We start from the raw sequence: 16,018 nt of genomic DNA on the forward strand, positions 1-16,018 counted from the left end.
ATGGATGAATTTTATAAAAGGTCGTGAGGAGCAGTGAGGCTGTCGTTCTATGTTGCTTGAAGGTTAATGTCAGGACCCAAAACCTTCAGTTATAAAATTAAGTAAATAAACCTACTTCAAAGATCCTGTAGCAAGTCTGGGCCTTAAAAAGAAAATTTGAAGTTGAATGTGCAGGAAGAAAACCTTGCTAAACGTACATTGTTACAAAAAGCATGTTGGCTCCTAGATGGCTAATCCATTCTGTTGCTCTTTAACAGAAATATTATCTAACATTAACCTGGTCAATTTAATTTCCCACTTTTTCAGTTGTACTTTGAATTAATGAGGTTTACTTATTAAGTGCTATTTATTATAGGCCAGTCTTTGTGCTTGGGGCTGGGCATACACTGATGAAAAACTACAAATTCTTCGAGGAGTTCATAATCTAATATGATAATAATAAAGTTTACAAAGGACTTTAGATACCTTATCTCATTTGAATCTCAAAACAGTCCCGGGAGGTAGGTGCTATTATTATCCCCCTTTTATAGGTGTAGAAACTGAAGCAGACAGTGGTTAAGTGGCTGTCCCAGGGTCACACAGCTAGGAAATGTCTCAGGTAGAATTTGAACCCACTCTTCCAAGTTCAGAACTCTATCCATTGTGCCATGCTTTCTTTATGTGTTGTGATTACCAAGAATGTGTTTGATTGTTGTAATGCTTTTTGGTTGTTTGCTGAAGGGAAGCAAGTTGAGGGAATAAACTTTTTTCTTCAGTTACAGAAATGTAGTTTTGGGGATTTGGTAGCTGGTGTCTGTTGGACCCCAGGTCACTGCTGTAAAGCTGTTCCATAGATACAGCCTAGCTCTCATGGAACCCAATAGCTTTCCATGCCTATGCTGACTTTTCTGTTATGTTTTCTATGTGGGAAGCAGTCCTCTGAGCGCTGAAAGGGCCTAAATTCCTAGTCTTTAGAGATAAACACTTGAACTAGATTCTTTTATTAATATGAACTGTGGTGTACTGGTGGTGGCTGGGGGTGTGAAATGCTTACTGAGGAACTGTGTTAAGGGAAAAGAACAGAAATTCTGTCTGGTATGGAATTGTTTGCATATTTTCTCTCCCATTAGATTATGATAAGCTCCTTGAGAGTAAAGACTATGTTTGCCTTTCTTTGTGTCTCTACCACTTAGTACAAAGCTTGGCACATAGTAAGATGCTTAATAATAATAGCTAGCATCTAAATAGCGCCTACTATGTACCAGGCACTGTGCTAAGTGTTTGACAAATACAATCTCATTTTATCCTCACAACAACCCTCCAAAGGAGGTGCTATTATTACCCCCATTTTACAGATGAGGAAACTGAGGCAAATAAAGGTTATGACTTGCCTAAGGTTACACAGCTACTAAGTGTCTGAGGCTGAATTTGAACTCAGGTCTTCCGGTCTCCAAGTCCAATGTTCTATTCACTATACCACCTTGCTGCAGTAAACTCATGTTTAATACATGCTTTAAAAAATTCTCTATTTCTCCCTACCCCCATACTAACATTGTGAACAAGAGGAAGACATTTAGATTAAGTGAAGTATTGAACTAGAGACCTTTGTTGCCAAATGTCTTAACCAAAAGAAATAAAATGAAACTGTTCCATGGAAATAGCTTTATCTATAAATGAAATGCCATAGAGTGATATGTGCTGAGACAGAGGCCTAGGGATATTAAGTGATCTGTCTATAGTCATCCAGGTACTAAGTAAGTGAGGCAGGATTTGAACCCTGGCCCTCGGACTCCGGACCCAGTTCTCTTTCTACTATGCCACACTTTACACTCAATTACTAGGCTTCCAAGCTTTGTAGGGAATGCTTGGGATATAGCCATCTCTGCCTATTTTGTATCATCAGGCTAGACAAGGAAATGAAAGGAGGTAGTATTGCAAGCAGTACCCAAATTGCATTTCCTTCTCAGTTGCATCTTTAATCCTCTGATTAGTAAGTCTTAGTCCCTATCTGACTACTTTTCAATGGATATAACTGACTAGTATTCCTGAACCCACTTTTCATAGTTGAGTTAGAACACATGGACTAGGGGGGATCATAAATAGAGTGTTGGACTTCAGTCAAGAAGACCTGAGTTGGAATTCTGCCTCAGACATTTAATAGCTGTGTGGCCCTGGGTAAGTCATGCAAACTTTCTGGCCCTCAGTTTTCTCATCTGTGAAATTAGGGGGTTGGACTGGTTGACCTCTTAGTCTATTCTACCTCAGAATCTATGATCCTATGAAGTCAGATTTTCCTGAAGTTAGGAGAGAGCCCCTTCTACAGCTTTAAAGATTGTTGTACATGCAGGCCTCTCATCTGAAGCCTCATTATGGAGTGAAGTCAACCCTGGCTTCTCTATGGCCATGCCTTATTAGCTTGATATTGGAACACAGGTCTCATGAGCTCATGGGCTTCCAAACCTACCCAGTGTCTGGCTACAGTGCGCTCACTTTGAGCCTGGATTTACATGATACAGAGACCTGGCTGATATAGCCAGGACTGGCCTGGGCATGGATTGTGGGCATGTCATTTGATAACTAGGCTCATTAGTTTGAGGAGGCTCATCATTAGACTGGCTGCAGGGTTAGGAATTTTCTACCCACAGAAACCTTTGAAAGCAATATTAAATTATGGAGGGATGACAAAATGCACAGGACACAGGATCACTGCAGTGCCTGGCTTACAATAGGTGCTTAATAAATTTTTTATTGATTGATTGATTGATCATAAAACTAGAGCCAGAAGGGACCTCAGAGGTCATTAGTCCAACCTACTTATTTTATAGATGAGGAAACGGAGATCCAAGGAGATTAATTGGTTTATCTAGGCCTTGAGGCCGCAGGTTCCCCCACCCCTGATCTGGGGTCATACAGGTAGCTTCAGAGGAGGAATCTGAACCCAGGTGATATGACCCTTTCCACTGTACCATAAGAGGGCAAAGATGATTTTATTTTTGTCTTTGTATCTTGGCATGTAGTAGCTACTTTATAAAAGCTTGGTGACTCAATGGTAGGAGGAGGAAGTAACTTTATCAATGAAATAACAGTATCACAAAATGCTGAAGTATGAACATAGACACTGGGGAGGCAGCATTTAGCATAGAAACGGACTACACTCTGGAAGTCAAGAGTTGGGTTCAAGATCCACCTTTCCCAATTACTATCTAGGTGACCTCATCTCTCAGCCTTGAGGGAATAGGAGCTGTTGTTCAGTCATTTTCAATCGTGTCTGGCTCTTTGTGACCCCATTTGGGGTTTACTTGGCTTTTGAGTGGTTTGCCATTTCCTTCTCCAGTTTGTTTTACAGATGAGGAAACCGAGGCAAACAGAGTTAAGTGACTTGTCCAGGGTCACAAAGGAAGTAATTATCTGAGGCTTGATTTGAACTCAGGAAGATGAGTCTTCCTGACTCCAGCCCAGACACTCTATCCGCTGTGCCACCCAGCTGCCCTGGGAGAAGCAGACATCCCATTTCTGAACTTCTATGACTCTAAGAGTCATATCACTGTCGTTGATGACACTTCTGTATTCTTTATGAGTGTGTGGTAGAGTGCTGACTGGAATACAAAATTATATAGCCTATTAAATCTTTACATTCTTAATAGACCTCACTGTTTAGGTCTTGAAATAGAAAACCTCAAAGGAGTACAGTATAGGCGGCAAGGTTCTACAATGGACAGAAATACTGCCTTTCTTAGAGATGATGTTACAGCCAGAAGAGAAGAATGGCATGTACACGCTTTGAAGTTCGTAGTTTGTGTCTAAAACGCAGAAGCCACTTTCTGAAATCATGTGTGTTGGTGGGTGGGAGAGTTATTTAAAAAAAATCTCCTGCTTCCACATTGCCCAAAAAAGCTGTGATGGAGTTGAGGAGATAGGGCTTTAGGGAAGAAACCTCAGGCTGGTCCAGCATGATTACTTCCCAAATGCTAAAGTCAGAACTCAGAAAATACAAATGGCTTCAAATAAGGCTGGTACTTTTAGAGGATCAAGGGATGTTAGAGCTGGATGAAATGTTACTGGTCATCTAGTCTAACCCTTTCCTATTACAGATGAGAAACTGAGTCCACGCGAGGTGAAGTGTCTTGGCCAAAGTCACATGTGTACTAAGGGGCAGAGTTGATATGAATGCAGAACATCTTTCTCCAAACCCAGTAGCTCATTCCACTGCAAAAACACTTTACATTGGACCAAGTGCTTCGCCAGACTTGGGCTCCTTGGTTTTAAGTCTCTGGTTCTTTAAGAAAAAAATAGTTTTAGGAAAAATACTTCTATACCTCAAATAGTTCTTATAAAAACACCATTTGGGATGAGTTGGTTATAAGTGAATCAGGAACATATGATTCTATTTCTAAGTGAATACACATGGATTAAAAAAAATTTAGAGCAGAAATGTGGTTGGCATATTGTGCCATGATCCAAATACTGCCAGACCTTAATGGTTTCATGCTTGTGGAATCTGGGAGAATTTCTTCCCTGCCTGATGATTGCTCCAGTGACCATGACAGAGGGTATTATCACGTCATTTTACAAAACCTTATTTAGGGATTTTAACTCTTCCCACTGCTGAGGACGTTCCATTTAAGGGGCCCTTCCTTGAGCTTTTTGGTGGCAATCTCCTAGAAAATGGGGATAGGGACCAGATGTGTGATTTTATTGATGTAGGAGAACTCCCTTGAGAGAAAACTCTCTCTACCCAGCAACTTAGTCTTAGAGAATTGTCTAGAATGCTGAGAGTGTTCTTGCCCAAGTGATTTGCCCCAGATTACACAGCCAGTATGTCAGTGGTGGGACTTGAGCCTAGGTCTTCCTGGATTAAAGGTCAGTCCCCTTTCACAACATTACAAAGATGATGAAATTTGAATAAAGGTAAAGTCCTAAGGCACATCCATTGGTGGTTTATTCTGAGATTTGATTCAAAAAAATCAACTACACAAGGACTTCCCAACCTGGCCCCTTCCTATCTGGTCTGTGTTTTTATACTTTACTGCTCTTAACACACTATGATTTAATGACACTGACTTCCTTGATGTTCCTCAAGTACATGACACTCCATGTCCTGACCCTGGGCCTTCTCACTTACTATCCCCTATGCTCTTCCTCTTCACCTGGCTTCCTTTAAAAATCAAATGCCACTTTCTGCAAGAGGATTTTGCAGGTATGACACCCTCCCACATTTCCGCTACTGCTAGTGCCTTCTCTCTGAGTTACTTTCCATTTTCACAGCATATATATTTGTATATAGTTGTTCTCATGTTGTCTCCCCTGTTAGGATGTGAGCTCCTTGAGGACCTGGATGGTGTTTTTGCTATATACATAGTAGGCTAGCAACCACATGCATGGGACCCTGGAGAAAATATGCCGCTCGGTAAAAACCTGATGATGATGATGTACTTGGATGGGGTTGATCACCAGTTCTTCTGGGACTTGCTTAGGATGTAACTGACATAGTCACAACCCTCCTAAATACATTAATAGATATATTGTAGGTTATGCTACTCACTCCTAAGAAGCAAAACATGATATATATCTTGAGTTTTGTAGGGTCAGATTGGCTATCCTTTTTTTGTGTGTGTGGCAATTTCGAGAGTACATTATTTGGGCTAAGCTGCCTTATAGTTTTTACAGGGCTGAATACTTTATTCTTATAAAACCAAATGCTGTGGGCTTCAGTGTTAAATTACAAAAGCAGCATTAATGTGCTAATTAGCTCTATGGATTAATCAAATTGTAATAAGCCCAAGAGAGCTGAGGTGGGATATTTTCTCCAGGGTCCCGTGCATCTGGTCACTAGACTAAGATACCTTGACTCCTGAGGTTGTATTTGCATGGACAGATTGTATTGTTCCCAAAGTGTCAATTACTTTTATTACCAAAAGCATTTAAAAATGTTTTTTAATAAGGTGCATTTTCCCCTTCCCTATAAAAAGTGGGGATAAAAATGGCTTCTAACTGTTTTCATGCTGAAGGAAAGCATCTGGAGAGCCTACTGGCTGTTTGCACCAATCCCAACACATTCAAGCCATTGTCTAGCTAATTATCATGGAGAACTACATTCCATGTTTGATTTTTAGTCATGAAATCTACAGGGAATGGAATGAATCAGCTGATTTCCATTTCCTGCCTTGACTTTTCAGGCAAATGCAGAAATGATAGTGTGATGGGACATATCCTCCTGACATTTCATTATCTGTAGTTAAGTGAAGTCCTTCATACATGGACATATTGAATTAACTCTACTCAAGCATGGGACTGGAATGCTAGCCTGGGTTCAGAGCATACTGCAGAAAGTTGGTGCATGTGGATTTTTTTTGGAGTATCTCTGGGCCGCAGATTTTAGACACAGTACAATGTGGAGAGAAGTGGACATTGATTATTATATTTTGTTATTGACCTCTATAAATTTGTTGGCTTCTTTAAAAATGTTGCCTTAAATTTATAGAGTTAGGGAGAAATTTCATTAAGTGTTTGTTGTTACCTTAATTTTTATAGCCCTCATGCCTCTCAACTCTGGAATCACTGGAAATGACTCAATTCCTATAATATTGGCTGACATGTATAACTCCTTTATGTTTTGCAAGAGACTTTACATATACTGCCTCCTGTAAGCTCCTCTGCAAGACATTATTAGTCCCATTTTACCGACAAAGAAACTGAATCTTAGAGTCGTATAACTCATTTAACACACTTATTAGGCATGGGATTTGAACCCCAGGTTCATCAAGTTTTCTACTACACTGAATTATTGGCTTCAATAAGGGGTATTGGGATTGTCGCTTCCCTCTGGGCTACTGCTCCTCCTCTGAACTCAGAGACTTGCAGATTGGGATCCCAGGAGGTGCAAAGGATGCTCTGTGGGTCTGCACTCCCACAACGATAGCTCAACCCTGCCCCCCACCCAATAGCATTACCCTATAGCAATAGGTATAATTGGATCAGAGCAAAAGAATTGACTGAGATGGCATAGTAAGAAGAATGACTACAAAACATTTCCATAAACCTGGGACATACTTTCCCATAAATATTTATACCATCCATGGGAAGAATGGTCACAAACATAGAGTAACCTGGGAATGAGGCACACATATGGCTAAGACAACTTGTGTCTCTCTTACTACAAGGCCCTGTCTCTTCTCATGGTGTGTTCACACTGTTGCTCCCTTGGTGAAGCATCTTTTCTGGGCAGGTTGATTAGATGAGCTCCCTGTGCAGAGCATCTCTGCTGGACAGGCTACTCAGCTGGGCTCTCTGGGTGTATTTCTCTTCGCAGCTTATTTCCTGGTTGCTAGAGCTAGTTCTCACAGACACAATTGGTTCTTTTATTTGCTTCCAGTTCACATTCTTGCCCACTACTTTGTGTTTGTGTGTATGCCTCTATCTCCCCATCTCTTTTCCTCTTTCTCTCTCTGTCTCTCTGTCTCTGTTTCTCTCTCTCTCTGTCTCTCTCTCTCTCTGTCTCTGTCTCTGTCTCTGTCTCTCTCTCTCTCTCTCTCTCCTTCCTGGATGCAAGTTTTCCTGTTGGGTGAATAGTTCTACTGCAAGTCACCATAGCCAATTGGGGAGGTCAAAAAACTTTCTTTCTACCTCTGTGCCTTCACAGAACCATTGGAGTCACATATCACAAACCTACTCCCTGCCTCAATTATCCCAGGGATGGCATGCTTAGCTCTTTGAAGGCCACCAGGGGCATGGCTAATATTTGGCAAACCAATACCAAGCTTCTCTTCAACCAGGGAAATGCTTTCATACTTCATAAGGGAATAGCAGGAGATAGGCATTCTTTCCATTTAGTTTAACACATTAACGTTTCATTTTCTCTCCTATCTGCCTCTAACTATGATGACATCAATTGAGGGAGGGGATAGAACTCCTCCCCACTACATAGACAATAGACACCATTTGATGTGATAAGTTTTTAAATTATTGGCCTCTGTAAATTTTGTCTTATAGGAAAATTTCATTTAAATTTCTGGATTAAGGAAAGAGCCTCTATAAGTCTTTGTGGTTATATCAGTTTTGAAAGCCCTCATACTATTCAACTCTAGATTCACATGGATCACTGGATTCACAGAAGCATCTGTAGGATGGGCATACTTCACTTGGCCCTAGCCTCTGGCCGAGAACTCAGTTCTTAAAGACTCAGTGTGCGCTACACTAACAGATTGATCAAACAGCAAGCATTTATTAGGTGACTATCGTGCCAGGCATTGTATTCGGGGCTGGGAATAAAAAAAACAAAAGTGAAACAGTCCTTGCCCTTAAGGAGCTTGCATTCTGCTGGGGGAGACATGCATATATAAGTGTATTGAGACTATATTCAAAATAAATGCAAGGTGATTTTGAGAAGGAGAATGCTAAAGGCTGGAAGGAACAGGAAAGATTTCATGTGGAACAGAGGTGTCAAAATCATTATTGGGAAATGAGTAACAAAATAAAAACCAAATAATACAATATAAACTATGTTATAATTTGTGATTTCCTAAGTCAATATGTGGCCAGCAGAGATCTGTTTCTATTTGAATTTGATACCATTCATGTAGAATGTCAAGCTCAGTTTGAGCTTCATCTTGAAAAAAACAAGGTATTTCAAGAGAAGGAAGTAAGAAAGGATTGTCTTACTAAGTTTATTGGCTAATTATCATTCCAATATTTATTTCTTGATATGGTTCACTTGGTTTCTTTTCTGATTTTCCTTTAGTCATCATTAGCTTTTTTTAAAATCTCTGTTTGCTTTCATGAACTGTATAATTCGCCCTTGTACCTAACTCAATTTCATCCTGTTTCGAGTGACTAGTAAATTTGATAATCTATCTTTATGCACATAAAAGGGGCGTGTCTGAAGGAAAGGACTACATCTCTCATGAGGGTCTGGGTCTGATTAAAGTTGTCAGGACTCAGTTCCCATGAGACTGTGTGTCACGATTGCGGCAAAAGGACAATGGAGAAAAGAGGGGGAGACCTGCATAGAGAAGTTGGTTCTGATCATAAATGGTACAGGAAGGGAGAAAGCATCAGTATAGTCTATACAATCCCCTGCCTGCAATTCTTTGCACCCTGCCCATGGCCACCTGAATCTCTCAAGTGCTCCCTGGGAAATTCTCAACCTCACTATCTCAGACAATGAAGCCCTCTAAGATCTGCAGCCAAACAACCTCACCAGAAATACATCACAGTAAAAAAAAAAAAAAAAGATGGGCCTTTGTTGTAAGGGCTAGCAGAAGAACTATAAAGGCAATGCAACCTGCCCTAGCAGGGTGGCTTAGAGAAAACAACACTGAATTCAGAGTCAAAGGATCTCCATTCAAATCTCAACTCTGTGATCTAGCTATGTTACCTTGGGTAAACGAATTAATCTCTCTGGTTCTCAATTTCTTCATTTGTGAAATAAAAGGATTGGTCTATAAGGTTCCTTTAAACTCTAAATCCCTGATCCATGAAACTTCTTCCCCCCCCATATGTGGGGCTGGCTCACTGTCTATGTGTAGTATTTCAATTTGGACCTAGGATTAGCAGACTCTTCCTGGTCAGCTTCCTGATGCCTGTTTTTGTATGCCGACCACCTAAGAATGGTTTTTACATTTTTAAATAAAATTTTGTTGGATGTAGCCAAACAAACAAAAGAAAAACAAACAGGCAGCTAGTAGATTTGACCCTTGGGTGTAGTTTGTCAACCCATGGTCTGGACGGTAGGCTTTCCTCATGTTCTTAGTTTTTCATTTGTGTAAAAGTAGGCCAAATTCATCCCAGTGACTATAGGTATCACTTAGGAGGCTCTGGATTGCTCTAGGGCCTGGTGGAATTAGCACAATGCCATCTGCAAAGAAGAACATCTAGAGGAACCTACGGAAATCCCTCTTCAACTTGGAGTTCCTGAGAGTTCTCCAAGACAGTGGCCAAAGCCTTTATCCAGATCTATGGTGATTCAGACATCAGCTATACAGTCTCTATTCTGAGATTTTGCAGAAGCACTTCTGGGTCAGGGCAAAAATTGCTGAAGAGACATGATTTTGGAGCTACCCTTGATAGGACTCTGTTTAAGTCCTTTTCTCTGCCCACCTGGTTCAATTGCCCTTCTCAATCCTGCCCTGCTTGGTGTCATCTCTGTTGCTATTAGCTGCATACCTAGGATCTTAGCATTAGAGGAAAAAGGTAATGGCTTGCTGAACATGAACATGAAAACAATTTGTCACCAAAATGATGTTCCTGTTGCACCCAGATACACAACAAAACTAACTTTGCCAACTCTTCCATCCACTCTTCCAAGGAGAATCCCTGATCCAGGCCCTTTCCATCTGCAACTTCCAACCATTCTTTGCTTTCATTCATGGAGAGAATGTCACAGTTGCTATAATTTAATTCTCTTAGTATGAGGTCTACTCATTGGCCACTGCACCAGGATCTCCCCTTAAGAAGAGCAATAGTGAAGTTGTTTATAGACAGTCTAAGAAGCATGAACTTCTTTATACCCCTAGCCCCTTTTTGGTGGCACTCTGTTATCTACCACATAAGAAATGAGACATGCCTGCCCAGGAGGGTCATGTAATATTTTTCTTTGCTCCATGTGTTGCCATTGCTAAAAAAAAATCACCATCAGTTTAGTCAATAAATATTAAGGATTTACTATGTACCAGGCACTCTATTAAATCCTTGGGATGTTGAAAACTTAATTCTTGACCTTAAAGAGCTGATATTCTACTGGATAAGACAACATACAAACTGCTTTGCACATACAAGAAATATACCGAGTAAATGGAAGGTAATCTCACAGAGGCACTAGTAGTGGTGAGGATAGGGGACCAGAAAATGACTCATGTAGAAGGAAAGGACTTGATATGGATCTTTTTTAAAAAATCACATTTATTTTCAGTTCCAAATTTTCTCCCTCTACCCTCCTTCTCCCCTCCTTACCCATTGAGAAGTCAAGAAAAACAAAGCCTATTACAAACATGTATAATTATGCAAAACAAATTCCCAAATCCCCCCTGACCCCCAAAGAAAATATGCTTCAATCTGCACTCTGACTCCATGATGTCTCTATCTGGAGGTGGATGGCATGTTCTTATCATGAGTCCTTTGGAATTGTGGTTGGTCATTGTGTTGCTCAATTACTAAATCTTTTAAAGTTGATCATCTTTATAATATTATAGTATAAATTGTTCTGCTCCCTTCATTTTGCTTCAGTTCATATCAGACTTCTTAGATTTTTTTGAAACCATCTCCTTCGTCCTTTCTTACAGCACAGTTGTATTCTGTCACATTCATATACCATAACTAGTCCAGCCATTCCCCAATTTATGGGCGTACCTTTAGTTTTCAATTAAAAAAGAGCAGCTATATATATATATGTACATATATGTATACGCACATACATATATGTGCGTATACATACATATACATGTATATACATACATACGCACACATATCCTTTGATTTCTTTGGGGGGGGAGTGTAGACTTGGTAGTGGTATTGATAGGTCAAAGAACATGCACAGTTAAATAGCTTTTTTGGGCATACTAAGAAATTGCTTTCCAGAATAATTCGTCCAGTTCACAGCTCCCTGAATAGTGCATTAAAATACCTGTTTTCCCACAGCCCCTCCAGCATTTGTCATTTTCCCTTTTTTGTCAACTTAGTCAATCTGATGGGTATGAGGTAGTAGCTGGGGGTTGTTTTGATTTGCATTCATTTAATAATTAGCGACTTAGAACTTTTTTTATATGGCTATTGTTAACTTGGATTTCTTACCTTTTCATATCCTTTGACCATTTGTCAATTGGTGAATTGAACTGAGTCTTGAAAAAAGCCCAGAAGAGTAGGTGAGGAGAGACAGAATTCTAGGCACGCAGGAACAACCAGGGAAAAAGGTACAGGGTTGGAAGATGGAAGGCCCTTGTGAGAGGAAGCTAGGTGGTACAGAGGATGGTGCAGTGGGACTACAGTCAGAACGACCCAAGTTCAAATCTAGCTTCATATGCTTATTAGCTGGGTGACCCTGGGCAATTCACTTATGCTCCATTTGTCTCAGTTTTCTCATCTGTAAAATGGGGATAGTATTACCTATTTCCCAGAGTTTTTGTGAGGATCAAATGAGATAACTATAAAGTGCTTAGCTTTATAATTTACATTGCCAGGCAAATAGTAAGTGCTGTGTAAATATTATGATAATGATGAGGAGGATGAAGATGACAACAGGAAGGCCAGTGCCAGTAGTTTGCAGAATGTATGGAGGGGCGTAAAGTTTAAGGAGCCTGGAAAAGGAGGAATGGGCCAGGTTGTAAAGCGTTTTATTTGCCAAGCACAGAAGTTTATATATGATCCTAGACATGATATGTAAGGACTAAAGTTCATTGAGTGGGAGATGACATGATTAGATCTTGATTTAGGAAAATCACTTTGGCAGGGAAGTGGATGGAGGATTGGAGGTGGGGAGAAACTTGAGGCAGGGAGACCAAGCAGGAGGCTAGTCCAGAAGTCCAGGTGTGAATAATGAGGGTCTATATCAAGATGGTGGCTATCTGAGTGTAGAAAACTGGGGGCCAAGCTCCTTCATACTTAGCAAGGCTTGACCTCATAAAGCAGGCAAAATATGATTCCAGGATCATACTGAAAGCCTTTCTAGCATAGTGGAAACTGCCCCAGTTTTCACTCAACTGGCACGGCCCTCAAGAACTCAAAATCACCTTTAGGCTGCAGTGAGGCATTGGAGTGGGTCTTTATGGAGAGGCAATTCAAAGACCACTTAGAAAATTGACTTTAAGAAAAGAGGCTATATTTTTTTGTATAAAAAAAAAGCAGGACCCAAGGTCTAGCAAAGAGGCATTTCTTTTGCAAATCCACTCATCTTGGATGGTTCTGACCTTATACAGACATCTTCCCAATTAGGAACAGCTTGTGTTTCAAGAGTTCATTTGTCAGTTGGTTGTTTGGAATTCAGAATGCATTTTCTTACAGGAAAGAAAATGTAATAAATGAAGGTTGGGTTCCCAGGCCTGCCCACAAAAGTCTATTTAACCATTAATATGACTGAAACATGAAATTAGGAGTACTTTTCCAACTATAACAAATGGGCATTTATAACATTGTTTTTGTGGGAAAATGAATTACACATTTTTACTCGGGATACCTAAAACACAGCTTTCCCCCGTTCAGTGCCCCCCCCCCCAAACTGCTACATTCAAGAATAGTAGTTCCTTCAAAGAGGCAGATAGTTAAGGTTGAATTATAATGATTTATGTATGTACACCAAGAGGATAGCAAGATTCTCTGGATGCAGAGGGCAGCCAATCAATGATTATGGATTGAATTGTCTTCATCTGCATAAGGAATCATAGGATTTAGAACTGGATGTGACCTTAGAAAATGACCTTTTAACCTTTTTTGTGTGTGTCATGGACCCCTGCGGCAGTCTGTTGAAGCTTATGGATTCCTTCTCAGAATAATTTTCTTCTAATGCATTGGATTGCAATGAAACCAATAATATTGAAACAGTCAAATATCAAAATTATCAAATTAATGAGATTATCAAAATATTAAGGAAAAAAACCCCAGCTGACATGCCAGGTTGAGCCTTGATTTAGAGATAATGTAATCAAACCTCTTCATTTTAGAGATGAGGAAATTCAGGACCCAGAGGGTTTAAGTGACTAGGCCAAGGTCACACAGCTAATAAGTAGGAGAGCCAGAATTTGAGCAACAGTCCTCCAAGCAAATTCTTTGCTGTTTCCATTTTGCCACACTGTTTTCTTTGTGATATGAGTAGTAATGACCCTGAAGGATTGAATGCCATGTTTATTTTTAAAGATTCTAGAGCCACTCATTAATTTTATTTTTTTAAAATAAATTTTTATTTTTATGTTTTTTTGTAGCATCTAAATTTCTTAATGTATCTCTCCTTTTCCCCCTCCAATAGAAGATTTCATTGTAACAAAGAATAAAAGAGGGAAAAAATGTTGAGTAAAACTAACCTCTCCAAAAAAAGATGGCATTATGTGTTGCATACCCATTGTCCCCCATCTCTGAAAAGATGTGAGGAAAAGCCTTTTCATATATTTCACTTAAGACCAAACTTGGTAATTATCATTTCTAAGCACCGTTTCAATTATTTCATTATTCCTTCCATTTACATTGCTCTAAACAATGTGACATATAAAATGTTTAAGAGATACTGTTTCTGGGTAATTAATCATTTTATTAATCATGCAATAATTAATAAAAGGGGTCAGCGGCACTCTCGGGTGTCAAAGACCCTCATGGAACTCACGCAATGCTCATATGCCCTTGGAAGAGTGGGTGTTCCTGAGGGTGGCAATCAACTTTGATTGGTTAACAACTAATGAGAAGAATGAATATTATAATGAGAGGTGGGCTTATTTTAATGAGGACCTGGGAGATGTGACTCTGATCGCTCAGTCTTGGTCAAAGAGACTTATTTTTTATCCAGACTACCCCTACCTAGGGCAATGTAGCCAAAAGGGTAGGGTCTACCTCTGCTCAGACCTGGCTGAGTGGAGCACAATGGGCTGGAATTCACCTCAGATTCAATTCTTTGTAAGTTTCTCTAGTTGGGTGGGGCAGCAACTCCAGGATTTCATCTCATCATCCCTTTGACCTAATCTCCCAATGAGGAAGGGAAAAAATCCTGGATCTCCCCAATATTTGGATATTGAATAATAATTTCTCTCCCCATTATGCGTAATTAGTTCTGCTTACTTTACTTTGCATCAGTTCATATGTCTTTTCCTGATTCTCTGTATTCATTGTTTCTTATAGCAGAGTAATATTCCCTTACATTCATGTATCACAATTTGATGGGCATCCACTTGCATCCAGTTATTTGCTATTTACAAAAAGTGAGCTATAAATATTTTGATGTATATGGAGGCCTTTCTTTTTTGTCATTGACTCTCATATATTCCTAGCAGTAGAATCTTTCGGTCAAAAGGGTATAGATATTTAAGTTGCTGTCTTTGCATGATTCCAAATTTCTTTCCAGACTAGTAGGACCAATTCATAGCTTCACCAATAGTGCATTTGTGTACTTATTTTTTCCATAATTACCTCAATCAGCATTCCCTTTGCCAATTTGCTGTATCATATATATAATTTAAAACAGTGATGTACTTTAGAGATCAAGTATAACCCCCTCCCCCTATTTTACATGAGGAGATTGAGACCCAGAAGTCATAACACTTACGAATCAAAGATCTAGGGCTGAAAGGTACCCGAAAGACCACCAAATCCTTCATTTTACAGATCAGGAAACTGAAGCCCAGTAAGGTTAAGTGATTTGCCCAAGGTCACGCAGGTACAATGTGTTAGAAGAAATATTTGAATCCAGGTCTTCTGACCCCAAATTCAGTGCTCTTTTTGCTGTATTACATTGTTATCCTGTGCCTGCTTATACATATATTCAAATATTCAACAATTAATCAACAAAGATTTACGCGCCAGGCACTGCACTAGACACTGAGGAAAGGTAAAAACAGTTCCCACCTTTGAAGAGCTTACTTTCTAATGGGGAAGACAATACATATACACATACAAAGGTGAGAATCTTTACTCAGGTAGTGGCTCAGTGAGTGGTGGCAAGGAGAATCATGTGAGAGATGATATAAAGGGAGAAATGGTGAAACTGGCAATGGACTGAACATATGGGGTTAGTGAGAGTGAGGAATTCAGGATGACAATGAGATGGAGGCCTTATGGGACTGGGACGTTGGTGGTTCCCCCAGCAAAAATAGGGGAGTTTGGGAAATGGGAGATTTGGGGGTGGAGAAATGAGTTCTGTTTTGGACATACTGATTTTGGGTTGCCTCTAAGACATCCCACTTTGAAATGCCTAATAGGCAGGTGGTGATGTGAGACTGGAGCTCGAGAGAGACTGGGGGCTGGATATATTGATCTGGAAATTACCAGCAAAGAGATAATTGAACCTGTGGAAACTGTTGAGATCTCCAAAGGAGATAGCATTGAGAGTAAAGAGGAGAGGGCTCAGGTTAGA

This window comes from Vombatus ursinus, unplaced genomic scaffold, assembly GCF_900497805.2.
Source record: "Vombatus ursinus unplaced genomic scaffold, bare-nosed wombat genome assembly UNPS02014770.1, whole genome shotgun sequence".
Lineage (NCBI taxonomy): Eukaryota > Metazoa > Chordata > Mammalia > Diprotodontia > Vombatidae > Vombatus > Vombatus ursinus.